The sequence below is a fragment of the Saccopteryx bilineata genome, chromosome 3, assembly GCF_036850765.1.
Source record: "Saccopteryx bilineata isolate mSacBil1 chromosome 3, mSacBil1_pri_phased_curated, whole genome shotgun sequence".
Lineage (NCBI taxonomy): Eukaryota > Metazoa > Chordata > Mammalia > Chiroptera > Emballonuridae > Saccopteryx > Saccopteryx bilineata.
Window position 1 is genome coordinate 132,969,726 of NC_089492.1, and position 26,751 is coordinate 132,996,476.

Here is a 26,751-nt window from a genome sequence, read left to right on the forward strand (position 1 = left end):
TCAAGATTACAACATTACAGGATCCCCCTATTTCCGAGGCTTCTTGGTCAGGAGCTCAGTCAAGGAAAGTGGCTTTTCTATGCCAGAATTTAATCTATTAGACACTGGTAGATGCTCCAATTATATTTCTCCCCAGTAAGGTTAGCAGCAGGTTAAGATTGGTTAGAGCCAACAGTTTCCTCTACAGAACTTCTTCCAGCTGGGGAATCCTAGTTTCAGGGAGAAAGACCAAGAGTTCTCCAGTGGGGCAGACTGTGCCCTTCCAGATAGAAGCTAAGCCCCTCACTTTATTCTAACAATGGGCTCACAGGAACCCACACCTTCAATATTTATGCTCCAAGCATATCTCCCTTATCCTGTGGAATGTGGCCTAATGTGGCAAGATATTTGGAACACAGACTTGCTGACTTTGCCCTGTTTAATTTTTTTGCAAGCTTCTGTGCAGGTGTTGACCACATAAAATGGAGCTTGCTTTGGTTAGGCCTTGTGTCCCTCTCTTAGGACACACCACCAGCAAGGGTTATTAGAGTCTGAACTAATGCTTTCTGTAGCTGGCCTCTGGATGTGCCTGCCATGGGCCTCACTGGAGGAAACCTGGTTCAGACCAATGGGGGACATTGCCTGTGACTGCCATGACAGGCCCTCAGCAACCTTCTTAGAGTTCCAAGCAAACCAGAGTTTGTAGCTGCATCTGCTGGGCCCAGGTACATATAGAAATACCAAGCCACACACCTAGGCTGACTTTTACACACATTGGCCCTGTGGTAATGTAAAAGAAGGCCCAAGGTTCCTTGATTTCTGCTTCTTGCTGGTTCTATGTGCTGGTTGCTTGTTGGACTCATTCACTGAAATAAAACCGCTGGCCCTGTGGTAATGTAAAAGAAGGCCCAAGGTTCCTTGATTTCTGCTTCTTGCTGGTTCTATGTGCTGGCTGCTTGTTGGACTCATTCACTGAAATAAAACTGTTGGTAGAGTCTAGAGCAGGCATGGCTAACATATGGCCTGCGGGCTAGATCCGGCCCGCATAATGAGTTTAGGTGGCCCACAATTAAATTTTTAGTATTCTCTGCTAATTTAAAATCTTAGCTACTCAGAAGTAGCAGTGTCTTTGATTATTGAAAATCAAGATATTTAAGAAGATAGTGATACGCAGAAAAGAATTCCACATGTGACTAATCTAGGGTTAACTTCCACTAATTGGTCAAATGGATTCACGATACTTCTTTATTTTTTTAAAAAATATTATTATAAAGATTTACAACTTTTGTACTCATCTTTACTCGATATGAATTGTTTGACGTTTAGCAGTGATGTGAAACCCACATTTTTTTAGGCAGAGTTTGCCAGTGCACACCCAAGGTCAAACAATTTGTTATTTTTGTGGTCAAGTGTGCTGAATCAAGTGGCACTGTAGCATAGACAATAGCTGCAGTTGATAATTGAAAATGTGTCCATGCTCTTTGTAAAATGAAATAATTGTTTTATTTGAGATATAATCCTTTCAAGCTCATTCTATTATTTAAATATTTTTTTGATTGATTGCAATACAGTTTGGATATTTATATGGTTTGTAATTATATTTTTATTAAAATAATATTGTATAATAAAATTTTTTTTCATTCACATTTATTTATAAACAAATTATATAGGAAGAAGACAAGATGGTGATGGAGTAGATGGACATGCCAACTTCCATCTCCCAGAACCAAAGTGGATTACAAACTAATTTTAAGAACCATCATCTGGAAAAACCAACTTTGGACTAAACTAAGAGGAATCTTCAACCAAAAACCACTGAAGAAGGCACACTGAGACTGGTAGGAAAAGTGGAAACACGAAGAGGACTGCCCAGCTTCCCAGAGCAAATGGCAGCCGGGAGAGACTCGCGTGGTGGGAAGTGAGTTTAGCAGAGAGGGGAGGGTCCTGAGCCCCAGGAACAAAGCCCCAGCCTGCAGACCCAGAGCCTAGAAGAGGCGTATGGACAGTATTTAGCTAGAAAAAAGACAGGATACTGTTTGTGAGAAAGAGACTGATTTCTCAGATGCAGGATTCTTCTTAAAGGGACTGCACAGAAAACCTCTCTCACAACCAGTCATTTGGGGCTCCGGGGACAGGGAGAGAGGAGAGAACTGGAGTAGCAGGAAGAGAGTGTAATCTAGGAGGCACAAGGAGAAACATATTGGGAGACAGCCACCCTAACCCTTAGGATGAGTCACTCCCCAAATCTGAAGTGAATATTTCCCCTGGAAACAGCAATACCAGCAAAGGGAAGCAGGACACCAGCCAAACAAGCTCTCCTGCCGCATTCAGAGCAGAGTCACTTAGAAGGAGGGAGCTTTTTGGATGACAGTAGTGAGTCTTAGGTTCTGAGCTACAGTGCTTCCACCCACACATCTGAGGGCTCGCCCGAGGGTGGGCGGCAGTGGGACGCGGATGCATGGTTCTGTTGGCAGGGGCAGAAGCTGGCTGGCCACCACTGAGGCCCAGGTATAAGCTCAGTCTTGCCCAGCTGGGGAGGAGGGGACATGCAAAAGTGGTCAAGCCTAGCTGTGGGCCACCTGCCATCCAGCCTGTGGGGGAAGGGCAGGAGCCCCAGAAGGGGCAGAGACCTGCTCTTGAGCAAGGGGCAGGAGCACAGCCTTGCCCTGCCTGCAAAACCGAGGCTTGTGGCCTGTTTTGGGAGCCGGCTCCTCCCACGGGGGTGGAGCCAAAAGCCCAGAACAGGCAGAGTCCCACTACTGAGCCTGGCCACGCAGTCCCATCTGGCCTGTGGAGCCAAGGCTTGCAGCCTTCCCAAGAGCGAGCTTTTCCTGCAAAGGTGGGGCAAAAGCCCAGAATCAGGTGGAGACATGAAGCTGAGCAAAGATGCTCACCCTGCCCTCAGGGCCGAGCATAACCTCACCCACGGGGGTGGGATGAAGGCCGAAGTCACCAAGGCTTGTACAATGGAGCATGTGATCACAGCCACTTCCATGAAAAAGAGGCGGAAACCACAGCAACAGCCCCAGTGGGAAGGCACAGGCAATGCTCATACATGAACAACCTAGGCAGCAACAGCAGAGAGGGTGGTGGGCCTGCAGACAGACCACACCTAGAGAACACAGAGGCCACACCCAGTGGACTCCAGTGGCCAAAACCTTCTTTAACAGAGACAAAATGAGAAGGCAGAGAATTGCAACACAAATGAATGAAGAGAAATCCCCAGAAAAGGACCTGAATGAGTCAGATATAACCAAATTACCAGATGCAGAATTTAAAATAACGATTGTTAGTATGCTCAAAGATATTAGAACAACAATAGATGGTCATTATGAACACCTAAATAAAGAGATAGCAAACATAAAAAAGGACATTGAAATAATAAAAAAGGATCAGTCAGAAATGACAAATACAATATCAGAAATGAAGAGCACAATGGAAGGAATTAAAGCAGGATGGATGAAGCTGAGAATCAAATTAGCAAGTTAGAGGACAACATAAATGAAGTCATGGAAGCAGAGCAGAAAAAAGAAAAGAGATTCAAAAAGTCTGAGGAAAATCTAAGAGAGCTCTGTGACAACAGGAAGAGAAATAACATCCACATCATAGAAGATCCTGAAGAAGAAGAGAAAGAACAAGGGATAGAGACTCTGTTCAAACATATCATAGCTGAAAACTTCCCTCAATTAAGCAGGAAGACATCTCACAAGTTCAAGAAGCACAGAGAACTCCATTAAAGAGAAACCCAAAGAAATCTACACAAAGACACATCATAATTAAAATACCAAAGCTAAGTGATAAAGAGAAAATATTAAAAGCTGCTAGAGAAAAAAAGACTATCACCTACAAAGGAGCCTCCATAAGGATGACTTCTGACTTCTCAACAGAAACACTTGAGGCCAGAGGGGAATGGCAAGAAATATTCAAAATAATGCAGAACAAGAGCCTACAACCAAGACTACTTTATCCAGCAAGGTTATCGTTTAAAATTGAAGGAGAAATAAAAAGCTTTCCAGACAAAAATAAACTCAAAGAATTCACTACAACCAAACCGAGGCTGCAAGAAATAATAAGGGGCCTGTTGTAAACAGATCAAAGGATAAAAAGAATATAGCAAAAGAGGAACACAGCTTTAAAGAATAAAATGGCAATATACAAATACATATCAATAGTAACCTTAAATGTAAATGGATTAAATGATTTGATCAAAGGACATAGGAAAGCTGCATGGATAAGAAAACAGGACCCATACATATGCTGTCTACAAAAGACACACCTTAAAACAACAGATGCACATAGACTGAAGATAAAAGAATGGAAAAAATATTTCATGCAAATAGAAATGAAAGAAAAGCTGAGGTAGCAATACTTATATCAGACAAAATGAACTTCAAAACAAAGACTATAGTAAGAGATAAAGGAGATCATTACATAATGATAAGGGGAATAATCCAACAGAAAGATATAACCGTTATAAATATCTACATACCTAATATAGGAGCACCTAAATATTATATATAAAGCAGACTTTGAAGGATATAAAGGGCAAGATCAACATCAATAGTATAATAGTAGGATATTTAAATACCCCACTGACATCACTAGATAGATCCTCAAGAAAGAAAATTAATAAAAGTAAATCCTCAACAAAGAAACAGCAGACTTAAAGGACATACTAGATCAACTCAATATAATAGATATCTTCAGAACCTTTCACCCTAAAGCAGCAGAATATACATTCTTTTCAAGTGCTCATGGTACATTCTCTAGGATAGACCACATGGGCACAAAAGTGGTCTCAACAAATTTAAGAAGATTGAAATCATATCGAGCACTTTCTCTGATCACAATGGCATGAATCTAGAAATCAATCACAATAGAAAAACTGAAAAATTAGCACTTGGAAACTAAATAGCATGTTATTAAATAACAAATGGGTTAACAATGAGATCAAAGAAGAAATTTAAAATTCCTAGAAATGAATGATAATGAGTATACATCAACTCAAAATTTATGGGACAAAGCAAAAGTATTCCTGAGAGGGAAATTCATAGCATTACATGCATACCTTAAGAAGCTAGAAAAAGGTTAAATAAACAACTTAACCCTGCATCTAAAAGAACTGGAAAAAGAACAGCAACTAAAGCCCGGAGCTAGTAGAAGGAAGAAAATAATAAAGATCGGAGCAGAAATAAATGACTTAGAGGTTACAGAAATAATACAGAGGATCAATGAAACCAGGAGCTGGTTCTTTGAAAAGGTAAACAAGATCAATGAGCCTTTAACCAGACTCCCAAAGAAAAAAAGAGGGAGGACTCAAATAAATAAAATTAGAAATGAGAGTGGAGAAATAACAACTGACACAACAGAAATACAAAATATTGTAAGAAAATACTATGAAGAACTGTATGCCAAAAAACTAGACAACCTAGATGAAATGAACAAATTCTTTGAAACATATAATCTTCCAAAAATTAATCTGGAAGAATCAGAAAACCTAAACAAACCGATTACAACAAATGAGATGGAAACTGTTATCAAAAAACTTCCAAAAAAGAAAAGTCCTGGGCCTGATGGCTTCACAAGTGAATTCTACAAATATTCAAAGAAGAACTAACTTCTATTCTTCTTAAGCTATTTCAAAAAATTCAAGAGGAAGGAAGACTTAAAAGCTCCTTTTATGAGGCAAGCATAATTCTGATTCCAAAACCAGGCAAAGATAACACAAAGAAAGAAAATTATAGGCCAATGTTCCTGATGAATTTAGATACTAAAATCCTCAACAAAATATTAGCAAACCAGATTCAGCAATATATGAAAAAAAATCATACACCATGATTAAGTGGGATTTATTCCGGGAGGCAAGGTTGGTACAATATTCACAAATCAATCAATGTGATTCATCACATAAACAAAAAGAAGGAGAAAAACCACATGATAATTTCAATAGATGCAGAAGATGCATTTGATAAAATCCGGCACCCATTTATGATCAATACTCTCAGCAAAGTGGAAATACAGGGAACATACCTCAACATGATAAAGGCCATCTATGAAAAACCCAAAGCCAACATCGTACTCAATGGGCAAAAATTAAAAGCAATCCCCTTAAGATCTGGAACAAGACAGGGGTGCCCCTTTCACCATTCTCATTCAACATAGTTCTGGAAGTTTTAGCCACAGCAATCAGACAAGAAAAAGAAATAAAAGGCATTCAAATTAGAAAAGAAGAAGTAAAACTATCATTATTTGCAGATGATATGATATTGTATATAGAAAATCTTAATGTCTCAGTCAAAAAACTACTAGACCTGATAAACGATTTCAGCAAGGTGGCATGATATAAAATTAATACTCAAAACCAGAGGCATTTTTATACACTAACAATGAACTGTCAGAAAGAGAAATTAAGAAATCAATCCCCTATACCATTGCAACCAAAAAAATAAAGTACCTAGAAATGAATTTAACCAGGGAGATTAAAGACTTGTACTTGAAAATTATAAAACATTAATAAAAGAAATCAGGAAAGATACAAACAAGTGGAAGCATATACTGTGCTCATGGTTAGGAATAATAAACATCATTAAAATGTCTATTTTACCCAAAGCAATTTATAAATTTAATGCAATACCGATTAAAATACCAATGACTTACTTCAAAGATATAGAGCACATATTCCAAAAATTTATACAGAACCAAAATAGAACACGAATAGCCTCAGCAATCTTGAAAAGGAAGAAGAAAGTGGGAGGTATCACACTTCCATATATCAAGTTTTACTACAAGGCCATTGAACTCAAAACAGCCTGGTTCTAGCATAAGAACAGCCATATAGATCAATAGAACAGAACTGAGAACCCAGAAATAAACCCACACTTTTATGGACAACTGGTATTTGACAAAAGAGGTAAGAGCATACATTGGAGTAAAGACAGCCTCTTCAACAAATGGTGTTGGGAAAATTGGACAGCTACCTGCAAAAAAATGAAACTAGACCATCAACTTACACCATTCACAAAAATAAACTCAAAATGGATAAAAGACTTAAATGTAAGCCCTAAAACCATAAGCATCTTAGAAGAAAACATAGGCAGTAAGCTTTCTGACATCTCTCGCAGCAATATATTTGCTGATTTATCTCCACAAGCAAGTGAAATGAAAGACAGGATAAACAAATGGGACTGTATCAAACTAAAAAGCTTCTGCACAGCTAAAGACAATAAGAACAGAATAAAAAGACAAACTACACAATGGGAGAATATATTTGACAATATGTCTGATAAGGGGTTAATAACCAAAAATTTTTAAAGAACTTGTAAAACTCAATACCAGGAAGACAAGCAATCCAATCAAAAATGGGCAAAAGAAATGAATAGACACTTCTCCAAAGAGGACACACAGATGGCCAATAGGCATATGAAAAAATGCTCAACATCACTAATTATTAAAGATATGTAAATTAAAACCACAATGAGATATCACCTCACACCAGTCAGAATGGCGCTCATCAACAAACAACACAGAATAAGTGCTGGCGAGGATGTGGAGAAAAGGGAACCCTCCTGCACTGCTGGTGGGAATGCAGACTGGTGCAGCCACTGTGGACAACAGTATAGAGATTCCTCAAAAAATTGAAAGTCAAACTGCCTTTTGACCCAGCTATACTACTTTTAGGAATATACCCCAAGAACACCATAGCACTGTTTGAAAAGAAGAAATGCACCTCCATGTTTATAGCAGCATTGTTCACAATAGCAAAGATCTGTAAACACCCCTAGTGTCTATCAGTGGACTAGTGGATTAAAAAGCTTTGGTACATATATACTATGGAATACTACTCAGCCATAAGAAATGATGACATCGGATCATTTACAACAAAATGGATGAACTTTGATAACATTATACTGATCAAAATAAGTAAATCAGAAAAAACTAAGAACTATATGATTTCATATATAGGTGGGACATAAAAATGAGACTCAGAGACATGGACAAGAGTGTGGGGGTTTTGGGGTGGGGGGGAGGAGAGGGAGGGGGCTAGGGGAGGGGAGGGGCACAAGGAAAACCAGTTAGAAGGTGACGGAAGACATTTGGACTTTGGGTGATGGGAAATGCAGCATAATCAAATGTCAAAATAACCTAGAGATATTTTCTCTGAACAAATGTACCCTGATTTATCAATGTCACCCCATTAAAATTAATTAAAAATTTTACTTTAAAAAAAAACTCCCAAAAAATAAATTACATAATAAAATTTTATTTACTTAGATGAATCATTTTTGTATTTAACATTTTTTAATTTTAATATTTTGTCTGGCCTGTGAAAAAAGTTTTCTTTCTTATCTGTCCCAGGGGCAAGAACTGGTGGTCATGACTGGTCTAGAGCCTTTGGTAATTCAAGGATTTGTAAGGGTGGTGGGTGTAGCTCCCATTCCATAGCCCCTGGTGTCAGTCTGTCCTGACTGATTTCACAGACCTCAGAAGAGTGTACGCATGAGTGGTGTGGTGGGTGTGGCCTCTGAGACCCAAAGATATGGTCTGCCTGTAGTTTGGATAGTTTTTACTGATTTTTTTGTGAGGCAGAAGCACCAATCACATTTTTGTGAGAAATGGTGAAAGCTCTGGCCTTAATGCAGAGAACTGAGTCCCTGATTCACCCCAGTCTTTTTAAAGTGGGGTAGGGGAGATTTCTAATGGTGGAACAGTTGCTTTCACCCCAGGCTGATGTCACAAGGAGGGGACTGTTACTCAAAAAAAAAAAAAAAAAAAAAAAAGGATGACAACAATAGCACTGGAAAATGATTCAGTATAAGGGTTCTGGTGGCTGTGCACCAGAGTCTATCCCTGGGTCACCAACTTCACATTCTCCTCACACAACTCCAGTCCTCTCAATGCTTCCTCTTCTGGAGTCCCAGGCAAGTGGCTGTGAATGAGGTTTTCTGCACCAGCCATTTAAGACAGAGCCTGCATATCTGAGAGCTCTGTTTTTTGCAGACAGAATCCTTTGCTTTTTTCACTGCCACATGCTGTGTGGTCACCTCTTCTAGGCTTTGGGGCTCTACACTGGGGCTCTGGCCTGGGGCCTAGGACCCTCCCCTCTCAAGGCAAACCTCTCAACAGCAAGAGTACATTTGGTCACTCCTCCACTGCTCACTCCTGGAAGTAGGGTAGCCGTTTCCGTGTCTGCACCCTTCCTACCAGTCTTGGTGTGGCTTCTTCTGTGATCCTTGTTTATAGACTCCTCTTCGTTTAGTCCAAAGTTGATTTTTTAAGATGAATGTTCTTAAATTTAGTTGTAACTCCCATTTGGTCCCGGGTGATAGCAGTTGAAATGTATTCTCACTCCTGCCATCTTGGTATCTCTGTTATTATTTATTTATTTATTTACTTATATTTTTCTGAAGTTGGAAACAGGGAGGCAGACAGACTCCTGCATGCGCCCGACCGGGATCCACCCGGCATGCCCACCAGGGGACTATGCTCTGCCCATCTAGGGCGTTGCTCTGTTGCAACCAGAGCCATTCTAGCGCCTGAGGCAGAAGCCATAGAGCCATCCTCAGCGTCTGGGCCAACTTTGCTCCAATGGAGCCTTGGCTTCAGGAGGGGAAGAGAGAGACAGAAAGGAAGGAAAGGGGGAGGGGTGGAAAAGCAGATGGGTGCTTTTCCTGTGTGCCCTGGCCGGGAATCGAACCTGGGATTCCTGCATGCCAGGCTGATGCTCTACCACTGAGCCAACTGACCAGGGCCAATGTTACTTACTTTTTATTAAATGTACTGGGATTCCATTAATTAGAGAATTATATAGGTTTTAAACGTACAATTCCATAATGCAACATCTGAATATTGTATTGTGTGTTCACCACTGAAAGTGAAATCTTTTATCACCATTTATTCCTGTTAGGTTTGGGTCCAGAGTTGTTTACCAATAGCTCAACTAGCCAGGCTGAACTTTAGGTGACCCATGGCCAAGGCAGTTCCCATGACTCTTCTTCAGCAATACTTACTCATGTTTACCTCCTCCCGAATCTGAGACATCCTGAGTGTTATCATTCCCCATCATTTACCTGAACATTCTTTACTTAGTCAGCACCACTTACCTTCTTCATTGTTGAAAATGCCACAGAGAACAGAAGATTTCCCCCTGCAGTGAGAAATACACCAAAACTCTGCCCTATTTATGATGACATTTTTCATCCTCCCACTGCTGATGCCACTAGAGCGGTAGTTATAAAAGTGTGCTTCAGGTGCACTGGTGCACCCTAGAAGATTTCCAGATGCATCCCATGGTATTCCAGAGAAATATGTGCCTGTTGGGGACCAAAAAACCAACAGGGTTTTTGGAGTTTAGATTTTTGGGGGACAGAAGTGTGGGGAATTGGCTGTAAGCTGACAGTTCAGCCAACCCCCCACCTCACTTGCCTGATTAGATTGCAAAGGCTGTTAAGCTGTGGTACCAGATTGTTTACACTACCCCTCATGTTTCCCAGAAAGACTGGAGGCAAGTTTCTTCTATCCTTTTTTTGGTGTAAAGTTCAGATGAGATGTATGGTGGAGGTTTTCTGCACTCAACACAATTAAGAGTAAAAAGAGAGGAATTCTTCAATGTATTGATGAGGAAATGAGAGTTTGCTTTTCAAATATATGCCCAAATATTGAAGAAATCGCTAGGACACATCAAGCTCATGTTTCTCATAAACACAAGAATGAAAAAACTTAACACATTCATGCTGGGACCTGCCAAATTTACTAAATCTTACTAAGAATGTATCTATCTATCTATCTAAAGATAGATTTTTTGTTATTTTTTTATTTTTTTAACCCTTCTTCTTTATGAATTCTAAAAAGGATAACTCAAGAAATGTAACATAAAAATGTTTTTTAATGTCAGAATAAATTTAATTTTGTCATATTTATTTTGTTTAATTACCATAGAAGCATACTTGGACTTTATATATATATATTTGACTTAATTATTATAACATATTTCTCAGAAATTTGTATATAGTGTGCCTACAATTATTTGTAGGATTTTAAATGCTCCCCAACTAGAAAAAGTTTGAGAACCACTGCCCTAGGGTATGAGCACATCTGTTCACAAATGCATAAATAAACATAAAATTCACCAGGCCTTGTGAATCCCTCCTTTGTCAACCTACATTCACCTCGTTACCCTTTTCTACTTCCTTTAAACCTCCTTTTCCCTCTATCCTCTGGTAATCACCATATTGTTTTCTGTGTCTATGTGGTTTTCTCTGATTAATTTCTTTACTTTTTTTACCCAGATCCCCAAAACCCTTCCCTCTGACAACTAGACAACTATTAGTCTATTCTCTGTATTCATGAGTCTGTTTCTATTTTATTTGTTTATTTTATTCATTAGATTCCAGATGTAAGTAAGATCATCTGGTACTTACTTTGAGATTTCATTTGAACCGTCCAGGGAATCAATCAAGAAAGATTCAGAAACAGACATCTAAATTAGACATTGGATCCATAAACAGGTGGCAAAAGCAGAAAAGAGTTTGTCACATGATGGGGAAGAGAGGTAAAGTTCCCAAATAAGTCAGAATCTCTGTCAGAAAAAAACTGTTTTAGAAAGGCATGCTTTGTTTATTACCATGAACCAGGTTCAAGAGAAGCAGACCATAATTTTATGAATAAGATAAAACTAATAACATCACAGTTGGTTCAAGCTCATTTTCCATTTCTTCAACAATTATTTCTGATACAAGATCTCTGTGCCAGGCAGAGGTGGTTTCCTGAACTTCTGGGTTCCTGGGTGTTGCCCTCCATGGGAGCGGCAGGGTTGAGACATGGGGAGAGCAGACATTCTGATTTGAGCTGTGGGAGAAGAAAAGGATTATGATCTAAAAGATGAAAAAATCAGAGAGAAAAAGAAGAGTAGAGAAAGGTATAAGTGGATAAGTAGTTAAATAAAGAAAACAAGAAAAGTCTCATCTGCGCTGTTTAATCCATAAACCCACCACAACCACTGTAACCAGAGTAACTGCTACAGACAAACAGATCAATATCAGGGAGATGGGGTATCCATCTGATTGGGGACAAAATAATGTCACTCTATGAGAGACTCTCTATCCTACCTCAGTTAATGCTTCTTATTTCATTTCACAAAGTCCGGACCTTCCAAGGGTTTCCTTCCATATTTTCTAGAGCCCTTATTTCAATTCTTCCTGAATGTATGTGTCTGATCTCATCCTCTTCTCTTTTTTTTACTAAATTATTTGCTCCTTCTTTTATGTATCTTTAGCACCTCTAATCCTCTCCCTCTCTTTCCTGAAATTAAATTGCTATGAATCTTAACCCTTCCTTATGATTTGTATTCTCCCACTTTTATCCTCCTGTGAATAGCATTCCTATCCATTCTCCAGCTGCTCATTCATTAGCCCTGGAACTATGGGAAGACTATCATTTCCCAGTGGAGTCCTCGTTCTTTCTCACCCCAGTGGATGATTATATCACGGCCTCCCAGGCTGCTGTGTTTCACTTGGCAGGTCAGGCCAGAAGCCTGTCCAGCTGCCACATCCAGTGTTACTCGAAGATACCACGTCCCATCAGCATTGGGCAGGACTTCACCTTGTTGAGTGCCCTGCTGCTCCTGTTGACCCCGCATCCACATCACCACACAGGTTTCGGATGAAAGCCAGAGACGTGGCACACCAGCAGCAGACAGCCAGACCAGGACTGGAGCCTTTGGTCACCCAAGCCTGTGGCTTCACTGGAAAAAGATGAGAAGAAATAGGTTTAGAAGGGCATCCCAGTTTCAGTTTCATGGCTTGGGTACATTAGCTGTTTGAGTAATCACTCTTTCTCTTGTTGTGGAAACAGTCGAGAATTCACACTTACCTTCTAGCTTCTTATTCTATGCTTCAAAGGGATGACAAAGAGTAAAGCACTGAAATACAAGGGTTAAGCACTTAAACTATGAGGGGACAAGAGATTGCACTCACCCTGTCATTCCAGGTCTGACTTCTCTCCTTCCAGGAGGCCTGACAGAAACCAAGGGAGGATGTCACTGAGAAGGCCCTGCACAACTTCTTCTTCTCTTCTTTATTATATGCGGCTTAAGTGTCTGTCTGTTGCCGATAGCTTATTGGTTGCTTGCGTAACTGTACTAGCCAATGGGGTGAGGAGCAGCCAGCAGGAGAAGTAGAGGGCGAGGGCGGAGGGAGGCCGGCTGGCGACGGGGGCGGGTGCGGGTGCGCCCCTGCTGAGCGCAATAGGGTACCGACTGCCATCCTGCAGCGATTTCCCTGTGTCATGGCTAGAACAGCGGTCATTTCTTATGACCGCCAGGCTTTCTAGTCTTTAATAACAGGGTAGTAATGATTAAGTATCTTACAGACATTCTGAGCCTGACTCTCTGCTCCTGGAGCCTGCTTACAGGAATTTCCTTGGAAACTCAGGAAATCTGATCCTTGATATGCTGCATTTAAAAAACTCTGTGGGCTTTTCCAGAATGCATTCCACAGCCATCAAATACCTGGATTTCAAAGGAATCTGAGGGTGGACAAGGAAGAGATAATTAATATGGATCATATTGTAGGGAGTAAAAGTCAACTATATAGAAAATAAAAAAATTCAAGGGAAGAAACATTTTCTGTTTTAAGACATGGAAGTGTAAAGTTTGGTAAAAAAAAGGTGAAGAAAATCTGTGGGAAGAATATATTAAAATAATAAAGGAATGTCAAAATAATTAATCTGAAGAGGCCTGATGGAAAACTGTTAGAAAAATAGCAGACCCGCAGGAAGACCTTACTCGGGAGTTGTTAGGTTCTGGTTAGGTCATGTGAACACTCAGGAGAGGGAGAAGGAAAGGGCAGATCTTGGTTGTGAAAGGCTGAGCCTCAGGCCAAGGATGAGGGGAAGAAATCAAAAGGCAACAAATATTACAAGAAGCCAGAACATGAGGGTATATTCCAGAGTGTGCAGGGATATGTACATGTAGGTCCTTCTTTGTATTTGGGGTGAGGGTATATTGCAAATAGTGGTAAAAGATGAAACTAAATAAACAAATAAAAAAAAGTGAGCCAGGGAGACAGGACACAAGGTCAGGAATGTTGAATAATGGTCAGAGCCCAAACATTATCATCCCTGGTGGGAGATTTCAGGCAAATATCAGCTTGGGAAAGCAAATTCACAATCAAATTGAAACTGACTGGAAAATGCCTGCACTTCTTGAGAGAAGTTGTGCATGTACAACTGCAATACCACCTGGATGTTCTTCAGCTCCTCCTTGCTGAAATTACCCTGGGACCAGGGCCACAGCTATTGGATGATGCTTGAAACACTATCCCAGCGATGAGTCTGCAGCTCCCCCAGCCAGCCTGAGCCCTCCATGTGCTGCCAGCTCTGGTTGGCAAAGGAGAAAATCAGAAGCTTGTGAAAGGAGGGGGGCTCTTCTGTTGCTGGATGATGGAGTGGTACAACTGGGGTAGCTGAAAACAGAGAAGTGATAATTAAAAAGTTTTTAGAGGAGGGGAGCAGAGGGTCCTGTGTAGGAAAAGAAAAATTGAAATATTGTAATTACAAAGTGAGCATTTAGTCCCATGACTCTTTTCTCTAGATCCTGTTTCTTAGCCCTAAAATCAGAAATATAAACTTAGACGGGGTCAAGGATGATGCCTAGCAGTAGCCTGGCATGAAAATTCCAAGGATGCCCCGTCAGAGCATTATGCCCTGTTTCAGATCCTCTCTAGTACTTTTCTACCCTGCTTGGCCCAGCCACAGGTAACTTTCCACCTGCATTCTTTTTACCTCCTGTGCTTGGCCCATGGCAGAGAATTCCCTTGAAGAGCAGGGGCAGAAGCAGCAGCATTGGAGCTGTGGTAGGTAAGGATACCTCAGCAGGACGAGTGCCCACAGACTCAGATATCAGCTTCCCCTCCAAACCCTTTTGAACTCTTCCGTCACTTACTTTGTCACACAAGCAAACCAACCTCTCCTTTTGCTCACTTCTCTGTCAGAGAAACCCGACTGCCTCCCTCAGCCACAAGGCTCACAGGGTCTCTCATTTCCCCTCCCTGTATTCCACTATCTGATTCCTAAATTTTCTTTGCTCTTATCTGTTTCCTAATCTCCTCCTTTGCATCAATATGTATAAAAGGAGCACTGACTATTAACATTATCTGTAGTCCGTGGTCTGACTGGAAAATGTACTACTTCTTGGCCTTGGAAAGTCAAGCCCAGACTTAGATTCTCAATTCCTCTTCAATAGAAGAAGTAACAGAAGGTCCTCAGTAGTGCCCTGTGGGCTTTGCATCAGTGTCCCCACTCCTGATCTCTCTGTGATCTTCTCCTCTGATCAGCTTCCCAGCCTCATTTCTCCCTCTTCTCAGTCTTCTCTGTATTTCCCTACTTATCCATTATTTTTTCTCAGGAGTTTACTGTCACTCTTCTCATTGCTTTACCTGTTCTCCCTGTCCCCTCAGTCCACCCTCTGTCTTTATATCCTTCTCTTCTCAAAATCACTCTCAGAAGACAAAAAGCACTGAATGTTGCTGTACAACCCACAGTGAAAAAGGAGCAGAGTAGCAATACAGATTTTCAGATAATCTAAGGAAAATACCTTTTTTTCAGTTTCTCCAGTCAGACCAACTCGCACTGTTAAGGATCTGTGAATATGTATGCTTGAGTTGGAAGTGGTGAGCTGATAATGTGATGGATGTTCATTCATGTTGTGTGAGGGGGTCTATAGGGGATGCACAGGGGCTTGGGCTCTCACTCTACCCTGAACGAGTTGATTGTGTCTCCAGGTCCCCTGGGTGTGAGGAGCAGTTTTCCCTTCACAATTTATATACTGGGAACACTGGTGTCCCCTCAGTATGTCTAATTAGAGAAGAGTTTTATTGGAGGTAGGGAAGTGACTCCAGGGACGGGATTATTCACAGGGCAATTAATTACTACGTCGAGTATTTACAGGGAGTCTTCAGGTTAATGGTCTCAACATACAGTGTTTCAAATTAACAATGATCACTCTCATAAAAGCTTTAAAAAATTGAGTCGTGACTGTTTTGGTTTACACTGTTAGCATCATACTTACAGACTATGTGGGCAAACTAATTTGGTTTCTTGCAGTGGAAGAATACGCAGTAACACAGTGTATGAGTGAGGGAGTTGGCATCCCCCAGTACGCTTATCTATGCCAGTGTGGCCTGTTAAAAGTGCAAGTGTTCTGTCTGTATTAGGCTAGTGTGTGTTTTGACTTTCACTAAAATTCAGATAGCGTCACTGTTGTAGGAAGGGAACTGTGTCGTTGTACCCCGAGGACCCTGTACTTTTGTTTTTCATTGATGTTTGCTGTGGCAGCCTGCAGGCAGTTTATGCACTACCTTTTTGGTTTTCATAGACACATTCAACTGACATTTAGTCAGAGACCACCTGGTGCCAAAAGATATGTCAAACACTAAGATTCCAGAGTTAAGTCCTTAAGAGAAAACAAAACAAAACAGAAAAATCCTCCAATCTAGAACCCTATGTTTATACAAATATTGATTGACTTATGACCTATGCAACTTACGACCATTCGACTTTATGACCACAATTGCTAGCCACGACTGCTCCATGTCTGGCAGCGCAAGTGTTTCCCAGCTGGGCATACGACAGTGCGGACCAGCTTCCGGCAGCACTACCATGTCCACGTGCACCATATCAACTGTTATCCCAGACTCGGTACAGCAATTGTGTTTTGTGTCTTGGATATTTTTAATCAAACCCCTCCCAAGATGTCTACCAAGAGGAAATTTTCTTTGCAAATATTAAACCAGTTGTACTGGTAATGCAGTGTTTTCCCTAAACCTGACAAATAAAAATAAGAAACAAAATGGTATAGAGATGATAAAAATGGCATAAAATGAATAAATAAAATTATGATATATAACAATAATGAAAGAAAATTATGATAAAATATGACTTAAAGATTTTTATAACATCATATCACAGACTGTACATATGGCCTACTCAACATACGACCAAATTGTGTTATGATCAGTCTGTCAGAACCAATTGTGGCCATAAGTCAAGCACTAGCTCTAAGATATAGGAATCACAGAATCATGCTCAGAGTTGAGAAAAATTGTGCACTCAGTCTTATCCATTGTTTTTGACTGTAAGACACTGGCTCAGACACCTTATGTTCAATGCTCTGGGGAAATATCTTAGAATTCTAAGGTAATGAGATAATCTTAAAATTTTTTGTTCAGGCTAATTATTATTTTCTTAGGAGGCCAAAATAAATCTATATTTTAAAACTCAAAAACTGAAAGAGTATGCCAAATAACTCCCTTATAAAACTAATACTCTGTGTAAAACCAAAAATTAACTTGAATAATACAAAAATACTAAAATATATTTTTATAAGGAAATGGACTACATCAAACTGAAAAGTTTCTTCACAGCAAAAACAACCATCAATAAAACAAAAATGCAACCAACAAATAAATTGAAGATATTTGCAAACAATATCTCTGATGTGGGGGTAATATCCAAATATGCAAAAACTAATACAACTCAGCAACACAACAAGAAACAAAAAGGTCCAAATTTTAAAATGGGTAGAAAATCTGTAAAAAGACTTTTCTGAAAAAGACATAGCAATGGCCAACAGTAGATGTAAAGATGCTCAACTTCACTAGCTACAAGAAAAATGCAAATCAAAACCACAGAGTCACCACCTCCCACCTGTTAGTATGGCTGTTATCAACAAGATAAGAAATAACAAGTGCTGGAGAGGATGTAGAGAAACAAAAAACATCATCAGCTGCTGGTAAAAAGTAAATTGGTACAGTCACTATGGAACCAGTATGGAGTTTCTTCAAAAAATAATATGTTTGGTAGAAAGTAGAAAGCCAGAAACAAACAAAAAAACAAACTAACAAACATAGTCACAGACATAGTAGGGTGGTTATTGGAGGGTAAGGGAAGTAAGGAGAGGTTGAGAGGGTAAAGGGAATGAAATATGGAGTGATGGATACAGAGTAGACTTTAGGTCATGAGCACACAGTGCAATATACCAATGATTTATTATCAAATTGTTCACTTGAAACTGTTATAACGTTATTAACCCATGTCACCTCAATAAATGTAATTTTAAAAATTTACTTTAAAAATAGATAGTTAACTCTAAAAAATTGTTTATATGTACTTGTAAAACAATGCATTTGATTAATATTTCAGAAAGAAGTTAATAATCAAAGAATTGAATTCCAAATTACTGTACTTTCTGGGGATGCATATAAAAACAGGAGATAAATTTTATATCAAGTTATATCTTATTAACCACAAGTGAAAAATATAAAATAAATTTGTCAGAAAGATTTGTTAAATTATGATTTTTCCAGACAACTTTATTTAGTCACGGTGGCAGAGAGCACCTGCCTATTCTTTATTTCCAAAATGCTGCAAATGTTTAAAAATATTTATTTTAAAAGGAAGACTACTTTCATTACCATTCAAAAACAATGAACGGATTCTACTGTGAAGAGAAACCTTGAAGAAGTCCTTCAAAAAGACAAAAATGCCTCACAATGCACAGCCAAAAATCATGAAAAGAAAAATAATGCAAAGCCCTGTCCGGATCTCAGTTACTTAGAATTTTGTCACAAAACACAGAGGTTGCCAGTTTGATTCCCGATCAGGGCACATACAGGAAGAGATCAGTGTTCCTGTCTTTTTCTTTTTCTCTCCCTTCTTTTCTCTAAAATAAATAAAATAAATATTTAAAATAATTACAAACATAAGGGGATGTTTGCAAATACTATAAAAGTAAATGAAGCATACAAAGTATGATAATTAGATTATTCATTTATTTTTAAAATTATATTAAATTTATTAGGACAACATTGGTTAATAACATTATATAAATTTCAAGTGTACAATTTTATCATACTTTCTCTATATTTTGAATGTGTGTTCACCACCCCAAATTAAGTCTCCTTACATGAGCATGTACTCGACAATCTTTTTCTGTTTTTACCTTACCCTACCTCTTTCCCCTCTGGTAACCACCATGCTGTTTGCTGTCTGTGTCTGTAAGTTTTTGTTTTCTTTGTTTATTTGTTGCTTTTCGATTTATATCCTACATATGCCTGAAGTCCTACAGTTTTTTAATTTTTTTCATCTGATTTCTTTCACTTTATTCAATATTTTCAAGATCCATTCAAGTTGTTGCAAATAAATATATTTCATTTTTTTCCTCATAAATGTGTAGTGTTTCATTTTATTTATGTACCAAATCCTCTTGATTCAATCATCTATTGAGGGACACTCCCGTTGTTTCATGTTCTGGCCATAGTGAGTATATGCTGCAATGAACATAGGAGTACATATATCTTTAGAAATAAAAGTTTTCAAATTTTCATGTAGATAACAACTGAGAAATTTCTGGGTTATATGGTAACTCTATTTTTAATTTTTTGAGGAGCCTCTATGTTGTTTTTCTTACTGGTATGGATGGAAAAGGGGCCACATTGTGAACCTGACAAGCTCAGAGGAAGCCTGCATGGTGGCCTTGCAGACTAAGAGGCCTAAACTAAGCACAAAGGTTGGTGAAAAATAAAAATAAACTTTATAACTAGAAGCAGTTTATGGGGGTTAATCATGTCTCAGGGGAGCTATTTTTCTCTAAAAAAGATCAATGCTGACCTTAATCTAGCCTGTCTCTGTCTTTTACATCTCCAATAATGTACCTGATAATATGTCTTTAAAAATGTAATTGTAATCTTGTTTTTCTGCCCCCTCAGGACAGGCATCTCACCAGAGCAGGAACCAACCAACCCTCTCATTGTTATTGTTATCATGTGAGTCATTAACTGTTAACTGACTTGTTTCTGCTTATGTATAAGAAATTTCAGCATATACATTTTTCTTTTTATCCATCTCAGAGATTTCACACTTTGTCCGCTCTGCTGTGTCTGACCTCCCTAATCTATCACCAGTCAATTTCATGTAACCCCCTTACACCTTACCCTTTGATTCTGATGTGTAAAGCAAGTGCAACCACCATTTCCCAAAGCACTTTCTCAATATGTTTAGACTTTGCTTCCTGGTGATTGACAACAGTTTGGCTCAAACAAACTCATTAAAATCTTACAAGTTTGGAAGTGATTTTACTTTGACAGTGGTTATCACAATATATATTTCCATCAGCAGTGTATGAAGGTTTCTTTTTCTCCATCACCTCTTCTACACTTATTATTACTTATCTTCTCAATTATAGCTGAAAAATTACTTAATAACACTGTTTTAAGTGAGTTTCAAGCTGTAAGGACAGTTGGTCATATGATAGTGTAAACCAGAAGCCATGGCTACCAACACAGCAGCCCGGCCCATGCAGGTTCGCATTGGATTTGGACAGTCGGTAAAGAAACAACAGAGCCAAAAACTGATGGGCCATAGTCTTTAATCCTAGCTTGCACCCGGCGGGCAAGCAAAAAACACACACTGGGCTCCAAAACCCACTCATTCAGTGCTCACAAAGCTACTGACTTATCCAGCTCCTGGTCTGTCCCACTTTATAGTGTAGAAAACCAAAATCCCTTAATCCAATATACAAACAAGGAAGTCTCTGATACAAAGTCACTTATCCAAGGCATAATTGAATTCCTCATGAGAGTGCACCACCCAGATCATACAATCAGTCAAGGGTGTGGGGAAAAGCTTAGTCCTAAAACCAAACCTTAGGCTACAACGACCTGGCCTGCTTATAGCCTGTCCCCCACACCCAATATAAGTCACAAGCGAGCAAACATATATATCATGTTTACAAACTTGTTTGACCAACAATGAGCCAGGCGGCTGTGATAGTGGCTGTGGCTTCTGGCTTTACAGGGTACCAGAGTATATTCTGAGTAGCAGCCCTGTAGTTCTACAGAGAGTTCTAATACATATGACATATTTTTAAAATTTTATCTGAAAAAATAAAAGCATAACATTCTACATATTTTTTTATAAAGTAATAAAAGGACTATATACCTTACACACAGCCAGGCATACTAGAAAACAGGAAATTTATCACAATTTACACGACAGAAGTCAATATTGAAGCTTAGGGACTAATCAAAAAAGAAAAAAAAAGAAACAAAAAACAAGAGAAGGTCCTTGTTGGTCAAATAAATTTGTAAATAGGATATATATGTTTGCTCACTTATAGTTTGCATTGGATGTGGGAGATAGGCTGTAAGCTGGCAAAGTCATTATAGCCTAAGGCTTAATTTTAAGACTAAGATCTTTTCAAAACTAAGTTTTCCCCACAATCCTTGACTCTTGCATGATGTGTGGTGGTGCACTCTCATGAGTAATCCCATTATGCCTCAGATAAGTGACTTTGTATCAGAGACTTCCTTGTTTGTATATTGGATTAAAAGTTTTGATTTCTATACTTTAAAGTGGGGCAGAGGAGCCCATGCTGGAGGAGAGCAGGTAAAACTCACTGTTGATGTCATTTTACAATAAATTCACAGGTCTTAATTATTTTTCTGCTAGTGGGTAAATTAATGATATATCTCACAACCTTTTAGATACTCTGAGTGGATCAAATATGATTGTATTTTTAAGTACGATGAAATAGATTCTTCAGCTGATAACCTGAGCTTTGGTCTTCTGGGTACTTATTCCAAATGGGAAAAGAGGCATGATGAAATCTCACTGAATGTTCTGACACAAACAGCTTTAGCTCTGCATAAGACATAGTTTTACACCTATTTCATAACAACTTATTCATAATGGCCAAAAGGTGGAATCAACCTAAATGCCTATTGCCAGGTGAATGGATAAACAGAAGATGTTATATTAACATGTGAAGCCAGTATCCAAAGCCACCATCACAGCCACCCAGCCCATGCAGGTTTGCATTGGATTCGGACAGTCGGTAAAGAAACAACAGAACCACGAACTGGTGGGCCATCATCTTTAATGCTAGCTTGCACCTGGTGGGCAAGTAAAAACACACACTGGGTTCCAAAACCCACTCATTCAGTGCTCACAAAGCTACTGACTTATTTGAGTTTCCTAGAATCAAAGGTTTCTAGCTCACCAGTCTTATTCACCTCTGTTCCCCATCTCCTTCCTTCTCCCTGCACAAACTCTGCACAAACTGAATTCTCACTGAGCACTCCATCATCTTGGCTGCTTCCCCTGGCCTCCTCCACGTGGCCTTTCTCTGCTCTCCTCTCTAATGCTAATCTCAGGAACTGAGAGAGCAAGCTCCCAGTCTTCCCCATTTTATAGTACAGAAATTAAAAACATTTAATCCAATATACAAAATAGGGAACTCTCTAATACAAAGTCACATATCTGAGGCATGATGGGATTGCACCACCCCACATCAAAAAGGGTGGGAAAGGCTTAGTCCTAAAACCAAGCTTCAGGCTACAAGGATCCTGACTGCCCATAGCCTGCCCCAACACACATTAATATCATCTGGGCATCGGGCTTCCATGTGGGTAGCACCATCTTTAACAAAGTGAGCATAATATATTCTATCTGCCCAACAAAACACAATAAAATATTATTCAGCCATCCTTAAAAAGAAAATAATTTCTGACATGTTACAACATAGCTGAACCCTGAGAACATTATGCTAATTAAAATTATCAGTCATAAAAAGATAAACACTGAGGAATTCACTAATATGAGGTATGTAGAGTAGTTAAATTTATATACAACAAAAGTTAGATGTTGGTTGTCTGGGCCTAGATGAATAGGAAATGACAAGATGTTGTTTAATGGTGTAAACAGTTTTAGTTTTCCAGATGAAAAGAATACTAAAGATTAATTATACCAAATTAGAAGTCTAATTAATACTATTAAAATATGCATTTAAAAGGGACTAAGATAATAACTTCAATGTCATGTGTACTTTACCACATTTAAAACACAGATTTATATAAAATAGGTGGGAAGTGGGAGAAAGTGCAGAGGCAGGGACACAGGAGCAGATGGACAGCTGTCAGAGGGACAGGTGAAGAGGGGACTGGATCAAAGAAGGTGAAAGGATAAGAACAAAACATAAATAGATAAGACACAGATACAGACAACAGAGTGGCAGTGGGCAGAGGGAAAGGGGAGTGAAGTAGAGGGAGGGCGACAAAGGGCAGAAAAGGTGGGCAGAAAGGGACAGTGGGGGTGGGGTGGAGAATGATGCAGAGTGTAGATGGTGGTATATTGAGTTGTATACTTGAAACCTATATGGTTTCGTTACACAATAAATTAAAAATAAATTAAAAAAAGAAAGATTGAGGCTAAAAGAATGTAAACAGAGAAAAATTGTATAAAAGATTGGGAGGTAGACAGAAAACAAAGATTTTAAAAAATTTACAGGCACCTCAAATACCATAATGCAATACATATAAAAAAATAAAGGCGGACACTATTATTGCTAAAATAATCACCATTGTGGCAGTAGAATGTCCTGGAAATTGGGAGACACACAGGTGTCGCTGGGAGACCCATTTCTGAGTCTCCTGCCCTTACTTTTCTCACCTGAGTGTCAGCTCCATCACTCACTGGCTTTGATGTAAAGACAAACCCAACTTGCCCAAAGTCAGATTGTCCTCCGTCAACCTCCATCCAGTTCTCTGTGCCCCTCCCCCTCCCCCTAACTCTCTCCCTCCCTCCCTCCCATGTCCTCCCTCCCCCCCCACCCTTGGTAACCACCACACTCTTGTCCATGTCTCTTAGTCTCATTTTTATGTTCCACCAATGTATGGAATCATGTAGTTCTTGTTTTTTTCTGATTTACTTATTTCACTCCTTATAATGTTATCAAGATCCCACCATTTTGCTGTAATGATCTGATGTCATCATTTCTTATGGCTGAGTAGTATTCCATAGTGTATATGTGCCACATCTTCTTTATCCAGTCTTCTATTGAAGGGCTTTTTGGTTGTTTCCATGTCTTGGCCACTGTGAACAGTGCTGCAATGAACATGGGGCTACATGTGTCTTCACGTATCAATGTTTCTGAGGTTTTGGGGTATATACCCAGTAGAGGGATTGCTGGGTCATAAGGTAGTTCTATTTTCAGTTTTTTGAGGAACCACCATACTTTCCTCCATAATGGTTGTACTACTTTACAGTCCCACCAACAGTGAATGAGGGTTCCTTTTTCTCCACAGCCTCTCCAACATTTGCTATTACCCGTCTTGTTGATAATAGCTAATCTAACAGGAGTGAGGTGGTATCTCATTGTAGTTTTGATTTGCATTTCTCTAATAACTAATGAAGATGAGCATCTTTTCATATATCTGTTGGCCATTTGTATCTCTTCCTGGGAGAAGTGTCTGTTCATGTCCTCTTCCCATTTTTTTATTGGATTGTTTGTTTGTTTGTTGTTGAGTTTTATGAGTTCTTTGTAAATTTTGGATATTAGACCCTTATCTGAGCTGTCGTTTGAAAATGTCAGTTCCCATATAGTTGGCTGTCTGTTTATTTTGATATCAGTTTCTCTTGCTGAGCAAAAACTTTTAATTCTGATGTAGTCCCATTCATTTATCTTTGCTTCACTTCTCTTGCCATTGGAGTCAAGTTCATAAAATGTTCTTTAAAACCCAGGTCCATGATTTTAGTACCTATGTCTTCTTCTATGTACTTTATTGTTTCAGGTCTTATATTTAGGTCTTTGATCCATTTTGAATTAATTTTAGTACACGGGGACAGGCTGTAGTCGAGTTTCATTCTTTTGCATGTGGCTTTCCAGTTTTCCCAACACCATTTGTTGAAGAGGCTTTCTTTTCTCCATTGTGTGTTGTTGGCCCCTTTATCAAAGATTATTTGACCATATATATGTGGTTTTATTTCTGGGCTTTCTATTCTGTTCCATTGGTCTGAGTGTCTATTTTTTTGCCAATACCATGCTGTTTTGATTATCGTGGCCCTATAATATAGTTTAAAGTCAGGTATTGTAATGCCCCCAGCTTCATTCTTTTTCCTTAGGATTGTTTTGGCTATTCGGCGTTTTTTATAGTTCCATATAAATCTGATGATTTTTTGTTCCATTTCTTTAAAAAATCTCATAGGGATTTTGATGGGAATTGCATTAAATTTGTATATTTCTTTGGGTAATATGGCCATTTTGATTATATTTATTCTTCCTATCCAAGAACAAGGAATATTTTTCCATCTCATTGTATCTTTTTCGATTTCCCTTAACAATGCTTTGTAATTTTCATTATATAGGTCCTTTACGTTCTTTGTTATGTTTATTCCTAGGTATTTTATTTTTTTTGTTGCAATCGTGAAGGGGATTATTTTTTTGAGTTCGTTTTCTAATATTTCATTGTTGGCATATAGAAAGGCTATGGACTTTTGTATGTTAATTTTGTATCCTGCGACCTTACTGTATTGGTTTATTGTTTCTAATAATCTTTACTTTTTTTTTTAATTTTATTTTATTTTATTTATTCATTTTTAGAGAGGAGAGAGAGGAGAGACAGAGAGAGAGAGAGAGGAGAGAGAGACAGAGAGAGACAGAGAGAGAGAAGGGGGGAGGAGCTGGAAGCATCAACTCCCATATGTGCCTTGACCAGGCAAGCCCAGGGTTTCGAACCGGTGACCTCAGCATCTCCAGGTCGACGCTTTATCCACTGCACCACCACAGGTCAGGCTCTAATAATCTTTTTGTGGAGTCCTTCGGGTTTTCGATGTATAGGATCATATCATCAGCAAAAAGTGATAGCTTTACTTCTTCTTTTCCGATATGGATGCCTTTTATTTCTTTGTCTTGTCTGATTGCTCTGGCCAGAACTTCTAGCACCACGTTGAATAAGAGTGGAGAGAGTGGACACCCCTGTCTTGTTCCTGATTTAAGGTAGAAAGTCCTCAGTTTTATGCCGTTTAATAGGATGTTGGCTGATGGTTTATCATATATGGCCTTTATCATGTTGAGATATTTTCCTTCTATACCCATTTTGTTGAGAGTCTTAAACATAAAATTGTGTTGTATTTTATCAAAAGCCTTTTCTGCATCTATTGATAAGATCATGTGGTTTTTGTTCTTTGTTTTGTTGATATGTGTATTACGTTAACCGTTTTGCGTATGTTGAACCATCCTTGAGATTCTGGGATGAATCCCACTTGATCATGATGTATTATTTTTTTAATATGTTGTTGTATTCGGTTTGCCAGTATTTTGTTTAGTATTTTAGCATCTGTATTCATTAGAGATATTGGTCTGTAGTTTTCTTTCTTTGTGCCATCCTTGCCAGGTTTTGGTATGAGGGTTATGTTGGCCTCATAAAATGTGTTTGGAAGTATTGCTTCTTCTTCAATTTTTTGGAAGACTTTGAGTAGAATAGGAACCAAGTCTTCTTTGAATGTTTGATAGAATTCACTAGTATAACCGTCTGGGCCTGGACTTTTATTTTTGGGGAGATTTTTAATAGTTTTTTCTATTTCCTCCCTGCTGATTGGTCTGTTTAGGCTTTCTGCTTCTTCATGACTCAGTCTAGGAAGGTTGTATTGTTCTAGGAATTTATCCATTTCTTCTAGATTGTTGTATTTGGTGGCATATAATTTTTCATAGTATTCTACAATAATTCTTTGTATTTCTATGATGTCTGTGGTGATCTCTCCTCTTTCATTTTGGATTTTATTTATTTGAGTCCTGTGTCTTTTTTCCTTGGTGAGTCTTGCCAAGGGTTTGTCAATTTTGTTGATCTTTTCAAAGAACCAGCTCCTTGTTTTATTGATTTTTTCTATAGTTTTTCTGTTCTCTATTTCATTTATTTCTGCTCTGATTTTTATTATCTCCTTTCT

General features: G+C 38.9%; 1 pseudogene; it reads right to left on the bottom strand.

Moving 5' to 3' along the window:
* Positions 1–11,659: 11,659 nt before the first annotated feature.
* On the bottom strand, positions 11,660–14,818 carry LOC136330559 (T-cell surface glycoprotein CD1e, membrane-associated-like; annotated as a pseudogene).
* Between the last annotated feature and the right edge of the window lie 11,933 nt (positions 14,819–26,751).